The sequence below is a fragment of the Schistocerca nitens genome, chromosome 7 (genome assembly GCF_023898315.1).
Source record: "Schistocerca nitens isolate TAMUIC-IGC-003100 chromosome 7, iqSchNite1.1, whole genome shotgun sequence".
Taxonomy (NCBI): domain Eukaryota; kingdom Metazoa; phylum Arthropoda; class Insecta; order Orthoptera; family Acrididae; genus Schistocerca; species Schistocerca nitens.
The window spans coordinates 197,950,343-197,958,506 of NC_064620.1; positions in this window are offsets into that span (position 1 = coordinate 197,950,343).

The window sequence follows — 8,164 nt, forward strand, 5'->3', positions numbered from 1 at the left end:
TTGGGCAAACCAGAGCGCCAGTTCAAGAAATTGTCACCTTCCAACCTAAACTAGACCTTTGGTAATAGTTGAAATGCGATAATTTGTTGAACTGAAACCAAGAGGGGGAGCAGCATCATACTTCTGTGGCAAGAACGGCGGTAGCCTCACAGCTAGTCTAGACACTTCCAGGTTAGCCGCTAGTTGATTCTCATTCCTTCTTACTGGTGTTACATACGTGCAGGCAGGCCAGATCATGTCGGGGTCATCCGCTAAAATACAGACCTCACGATTCTAGTAATGTGCAAAGATCTAGTCGAGGTCAGTGAGCTCCTTGTTGCTAGTGTAACTAAACATATATGAAAGGAACACACACTAGAGAAATAGAGATAAAAAAGCATAGAATAATCAACAAACAAGATAACAAAAACAAGGAATAAATGATCCACGCTTCACGCGAATAAATCCAGCACCTCTAGCGGCGGCCACGGAATTACTGATGTATGTGCGAAAATTTGACACTTGCACTAAAACATACACATACGCGCGCTCGCGGTAGGCGGCTCCAGGTCGCTACACATTTATATACGCAGAAGAGACAGTCTAGAAAGTTTGGCTTAAGACCCATATACATTTTAGTACACCGTTTGTTACAGAAAAGTTTTGATGAATGACAAAGGTGTCAGGGAGAATGTTCTGTAGAAAGTTTACATTAAGTTCAGTTGTACTGACTATTCAAGTTCGATACAAAATCTGTGTTGCTTGGGGGAGAAAACATCACACCACACTGCGTTTGCTCATATGTTTATATTTAACGATCAGCCTTATCTTTCTCAATATCATGTTGCACTGTTTACATATAGAACCAAATTTTGAAAAAAGTCTGTTAAAGTAACGTAGCAGACCATCCCTAGTCACATTTTTCTTAGATTGTTTCCCATATTTTTTAATGCAAATTCATACTTCATTTGAATATTTAGCGGGAATCTGAGAGAAAATAAAGTAGGACCAAACCTCTGTTTTCAATAACACTCTTTTCTGAATTTAAAAAATCATTAAAAGTGATTCTGCAACTGTAAACGTACACACAATGGCTATGGCGGAGCCAGGTTGAGATTCATAGGAAGAATTCTAAGAAAATGTGACTCATCGACGAAAGAAGTAGCTTACAAAACACTTGTTCGTCCGATTCTTGAGTATTGCTCATCAGTATGGGACCCTTACCAGGTTGGATTAATAGAAGAGATAGACATGATCCAGCGAAAAGCAGCGCGATTCGTCATGGGGACATTTAGTCAGCGCGAGAGCGTTACGGAGATGCTGAACAAGCTCCAGTGGCGGACACTTCAAGAAAGGCGTTACGCAATACGGAGAGGTTTATTATCGAAATTACGAGAGAGCACATTCCGGGAAGAGATGGGCAACATATTACTACCGCCCACATATATCTCGCGTAATGATCACAACGAAAAGATCCGAGAAATTAGAGCAAATACGGAGACTTACAAGCAGTCGTTCTTCCCACGCACAATTCGTGAATGGAACAGGGAAGGGGGGATCAGATAGTGGTACAATAAGTACCCTCCGCCACACACCGTAAGGTGGCTCGCGGAGTATAGATGTAGATGTAGATGTAGATCTATTTTAGAATGCATAAACCACACCTCCTATTAACAACATAGTTTTCAATCACAACAAAATGACACAACATGATCTTGTGGTTCAGAAACTTTGGGAATGTTGCAAACTATAGTGCTCTCCTCTGTCATGACCAATTTCACAAAATTCTGTATCATATGGGATAAGATATATGACAAGAAAAATATATATGGAATGGAAGAATGTATACAAAACATGTAAACATCTGGTTGTACACAAAAAAGGACTACATATAATTTTTGTCCACAAACCACTTTTTAAGAATTACTGTCATTGTCCTTTAAACAGGAAAAGTGTCAACAAAGTTTGTCTTATTTGTTTTCCTCTCTCCTCTGCAGATTTAGGTTTACAAAAGTGATGGATACTGCAAATGAAATATAACTTCAGTATGTCTTTTACCAATAACACATAATTCACTTCTGTTGCAGTGAAAATGTAGTCATTACCACAAAATAGCACAACCGCAAAAAATAACAACACTACCACTTGTAACTTAAGTAATATGTTTTTATTTTTCATTTTGCAATAAATTTAAACTGTTTCAGAAAACTTTTCAGCTATTTAACACATGTCACAACATCCCTGGAAGGTTGGAATAAGCCACCTTTGTCTTCCATTTTAATTACTCTACTCTTTTCTGAATTTGAATATAATAGGGATAAACATTCTACACAATTTACTTTTTAAATATCTGCCTCACCATACTTTCTGCAGTGTATTCAACAACATTTTCGCTATAGAATGATAGTGTGCTATAATCTCCATGACAGTTATCAACTGTGTATCAACTTTGTTACCTAATCCTATTACATGGACCTCACTAACATCCAATACAGTGATGTAGATACCTCGCAGTTTCCATTCACAACATGATCTGCTTGTGCAATCACACATTTGCGATAGGCATAGCTTTAAACTGAATTGCATTTGGATTGGTTCTGTTACACCCCTGCTTTAAATGAAAATAGAAAACAATTTTAAGTGGCCTGGATTAACCTGTGTGCCAAAAGGTATCAGAGAGGCATCTTTTGTCAAAGCATATGTTTCACTGAGTCCTTTAAGACCCTTTAAATCAGTTGTAAGTCCAGAAATCGCCCCAATCAATGAACTGTGCAATAATATATCATTTGAAAACATGAGGTTTTGCAAGTAACCAAGGCACTCCTCTATCATATTCACTGTTTCTGTCCTATTACTCCCAGTAATTGGAGCCTTCCTTCATTTTCCTAGGAGGTGACAGGAACTGAGCAAATCAAAACATAAGTCAATATGTTTTATAAATTTTGCTGTGCTTCCGCAATCCTCAAAACCCTTAACACCTATATCTTTGCAACATGACATCTTATTTGCTACTTTCATTTTTTTGTTTAATCTGCAGAATGTAGTTTATTTATTTGCAGTGTGTAAATCTTCCTCCTCTTGAAGCTCTACTAACCATTTTAGGAAATTCCATGCTATACTGTTAACCCCCCTCCAGAACTGAAACTACCATTAACAAGAACTTGCTTTTCAGTTATTACATTTCTCATTAATTTATCAATCACGTGAGCAACATCAATAACATAATAAATTTTGTATTTTCATCTGATGGGTAAATAAACCAACACTGTTGATTTGGGCCATTAAACGAAACACCCAACATCTATAGCATACTTCTGTTGCTTGCGTCCCACCAGATACCACAGCTACAATATTGATACCAGTATCCTGTAGTTTTCTTAAGTACTGTTGTACCAAGTTTACTTTAACAACTGCAGAAATTCCATTAATTTAACAATACCCGATTTAGTGCAATAACCATGAAAATAAGCGGCTCCATTCCTAAGTCAAAGTTGTCACTGTCTATATATCCATGACCTAAATCAACATAGCCATAAATGTCAGTGCCATCCCATATTAAATCCTTTTTGTGCACATTTCATCTTAACTAGTTCACTAAGTATTGGGTCTGAATTGTTCTTCATCTCATATCCTTGTTCATTAAAACTTTCACTTGTGACCCCCAAATCCCCACCCACTGTTCTTGTCCAATGTCGAAGTGTCCTTGGATGAGGAAGCTTAAAAAACGTTTGTAGGTAAGGATGTACTGAATAACAATGTAACATCAATGCAGACTTCCTGATGGAGGATATTGACTGGCATGGCTCTTTGCAGAAGATGTCGCAGTTCTTTCACAACCCCTGTAAAAGAGCTTAGTATTGCAGAGTGTCCAGATTCAGAGAGCCTCTTCTCAAGTCGTTCCGTTACAGACTGATATTTGGATGCTCTTTTGCCTTTCAGCTGCATGGCTGGAACTGTTGTACTTCTTTTGCACAGACTTCAGTTTCTCCATGACATCATATTTGCGTTTCATTTTGCGAGGACTGGGCAGGTGTACTTGATTCAGCATTGCCTACAAAGGAAGGAAAAAGAAAATAATTACATTATAAATGAAAATGTGGTAGCAAAAACTAGTAAAGAAACATGCAAGTAAATTTTCATTCCATGATAATAATTATGATCAACAAATACTACAAACTTTAGGCCCTCATTTATGATTTATTTATTTATCAAATTTTACAGTGTCTTGTAAAAACCTATCATAAAAATGTTTCACAATTAAGCAAGTGACCAAAGAAGGATGCTTTTCCATCAAACCATGTTTCACCATATATCCACAGTGCAAAAAACAGAGTTGATGGTTTCTATAATTTATGGTACTCTAACCAACAGTGGATTATTTTAATACGTCAGAACAAGGCATGTACAATCACTCAAAACCAAGCAATTTCAAGCACACTACCACAAAACAAAAATGACTGCGAATTAGATAAACACTGACACACAATTTTCAAATAGAAATAATAGAACAAGATTTAAGTTGACGAAACAAGTGAAAGTCTGGTGTTAACACTTTGATCCGTACCAAAATGTGGTCAATACATTTCAGCACAAAAATGTGGCAAAAATTTGTAAACACTTACAAATACAAAGATATTTACTTACAAGATACAAGTGATGCTGACAATGCTTTCGATGTATTCACACTGGTGTGAGTTACCTGAAAACACATTTCGTTTGACACTTTTTATGTTGGCGGCCCTCTCTATTCTTTACATTTTTGAAAATGATTAGGAAAATCGAAAACACAAGGCACTCCGTTGTTATACAGTCGCCTTTTGCCATTCACTTCATACATTAATTTGGCTTAAAAGTGTGACAAACAAATGCCAGTGTCTGCTGTCGAAAACCAGTTCTCTCTCTTCTCATTGCAATAACCCATTTCTTCATCAGCAGCTTGTTTTTCAGTGGAAATCTAAGGTTAAAATAAATTCACATAAAGTTGAACATATAAAAGTTATTTCTGTGCTGATGTAGTGTTATAATGTACAAAACCATTAACATAATATTTTTAAGAAGTACTCACTTGAAGTAAGTAATATTCGTAGTTTTATTGCTTCTGTGCATGCAGTTATACGCTTCAGAAACGGTAGGCATGATTTCGAAAAGAAATTCTGTAATTGCTTATCTTACAAGTTCGCACATTTACTATTACGCTTTAATGGCGGCTAATAGTACAGCATAGCACCACAGTCTAACATGTTAGAGAGTGGTAAATAATGTGCCACATATTCCCTCTTTAATTATACATACCTAGGAAAAGTAAGTGGCCCCTCCCTTTCACTTACTTCTTTCTCATTCGTAGCAATGGCAATACTGCACCATGGATGTTACTAAAACCCAACCGTGCAGAAACGCATATGAAACAAGACAAATACATGTAATATTCAACATTCACTATTACCACAAATTGTAGACAGGCAGCGTCCTCCCACTAAGTCACGTGGCTAGACCAGTTTGATGTTAAGAATATCATGCACAGTGAGCTATGTTCACTTCATAGATACACGTACTATATGATCAACACTTGCTAACGAATTTAAACCCCATTTCCACAGGCAACAAAAAGTTTCATATGCATTCCTCCACCATGTGTGTCACACACACACACACACACACACACACACACACACACACACACACACACACACACACACATATATATATATATATATATATATATATATATATATAGAGTAGTGGGTGGGTGCCAGGAGTTGCCGTATTAAAATTCGGTGGGAGCATTCCCAAATGATTTATTTGTTTCAACTACAGTGCGCCATTCACCTCGGTCCATGCCACAGGCGCAATGCTGAGGCCACTGCCTCAGTGACCCAATGCAATGCGCTGTTGTGTGTCAGCCTGGTAGGACCGCGTTGCTAGGGCTGTGCCTGCAGCTGGCCCAGTGGTCTTCTTTCCCGTTGAATCAGCGATGCTCCACTGGGAGCCGCCGAGCGGCCAGCTGCTTCCTTTCTTGCTGGCATAGCTGAGATTGCAATGACCACAAGCGCCCACGATCTGGCGTCCGAATCTGCAGCCCTCGCCTCCGGATGTCTGCGGTGAGCGTTGGAAGCCAGGACAACTGCCCGAGGTAGCAAGACGTGGAATGGCCCTTAGCTAGCTGGATGGCTACGGACCCCGCATTGGCCTCAAGGGCTCGAACCAACGACCCGCTGTGGACTGGAATGCTGGCACCCCATCTGCTGCTGTAAGTAGCTAGTGGTGTGACACGCTCCTCCATCCAGGAGAGCTGCCACACTTGAATGAATCTCCTTAGAAAACAGCACCTATTTATACTCGGCTGTGCACCCCTGTTTTGCTAATGCACTGCTTCGCGTCACGTACGCATAACGCTTAGGTTGGCCAGTGGCCCCCATCTGCCTGTGACTTGCATCATGAAAACTGCTGTGTGTGCTCTCACCAGCTGGTATGCATAACTCACTGCAATCCGGTCCGCACCTGGCTGTAACTTGTGCTCAGAATATCGCACAAAACTAACTTTCCCTACCCTAAAAGGCGGTGCCACTACAATATATGTACTGTGACAACAGAGGAATATTTCAGTCCCTTCAACAAACCTGGACCAGAGCCGTTCGTAAAAGACACACACACACACACACACACACACACACACACACACACACACACACACACACACACACACATATATATATATATGTATATATATATATATATATATATATATATATATATATATATATATATATATATATATATATATATATATATAATTTCCTAATTACATTGATATAGGGTTTCAAATGAAAAATGACCTGTATATACCAAATTTTAAAGTTACGGTCATGTATACCACCATGCCCTATTTATTTCTGTTACATAAACTAGTATTATTTCGAAAAGAACTGTGAACTTTCTGTTTCCAGCGATTATACGTATGATACATTGTATATGTTGGTGACAGTGCAGGTTTCTAGTGTCTGTAAATGATTATCATTGCTAGTATTTACTTTTGTTTCGCTGAAGCAGTTTGTTCACGTGTTACTGAATGTTTGTTGCCAAAGTGCTGCATATATTTGTGGACATACATATCCTTTAGTGTGCAATAAATACGAACTATGCCATGCATCAAGAAATTAAAAAAAAGTGAATTCCATGATAAGCAGTTCACAAACAAAGCAAGCCACACTGTTGAAAGTAGCCTTTGTATCAGTTCTTCAGGGAAAAACTCCCATATGGCACATTTCCTGGAGAATCAAATTTTTGTGTTAACAATGATGGTGTTTGTAGTGGATTTACTGTTGTTGATGTGGGCATCTTATCTTATTTGATAAAAGAAGTGGGGAAATGTAAACAATGCGATTGTGTAGGCTGTCTGGAAATAACTGAACAACGAAATAGCAGGGAGGGTTTAGCGTCAAAATTAGTTGTTCTGTGTAGACCTTGCAATAAATCTACCTTGAAAATTACTAACTTTGTGTATAATTCATATGATGTGAATATGAATTTAGTGTATGCACTGCGTGCAATAGGAAAAGGAACAAGGCTGCTCAAACATTTTGTGGTTTGATGGACATTCCTCCTTCCCCCAGTAGGTTAAGCAAGTCATAAAAATACTTTTAGGTGCCTTGACGTTTGTGTCTAAAGCCTCTATGAAACTTGCAGTAGAAGAAACTGTAAATATTAGTGGAACCAGGGACATTGCTGTTGCACTTGATGGAACATGGCAATGTCAATGACATAGTTTCTTGAATGATGTTGTAAATGCTACTTCTCTGGAGAATGGAAAAGTTGTTAACCCATTAAGTCCCAAACAAATTTTTTTTAGTTGAATTTTTTATTCCTTAATTATAATGTAGATAGTGTATGAACCACAATAAGTACAAAAATAGCCAAAGAATATTTATACATGCTGAGATAATGGCCGTACTCAAAATAGAACACTGGGATCCTACAGTATCGTATAGCATACTAAACTGTATTCTAGACTCAACTATTTATTTCTTGTGAAATGGTACAATCCACTTCACACACAGTGTTACACGGCATTTAACACAATATGTTTCTGGTTTCCCATTGCATTTAGCTCTTACACATGTTCTTTGCATGCTTCTTTTGTCAATAATATGACCAACTCCATCAAACCTGATGTCTGGTATCACTCTCA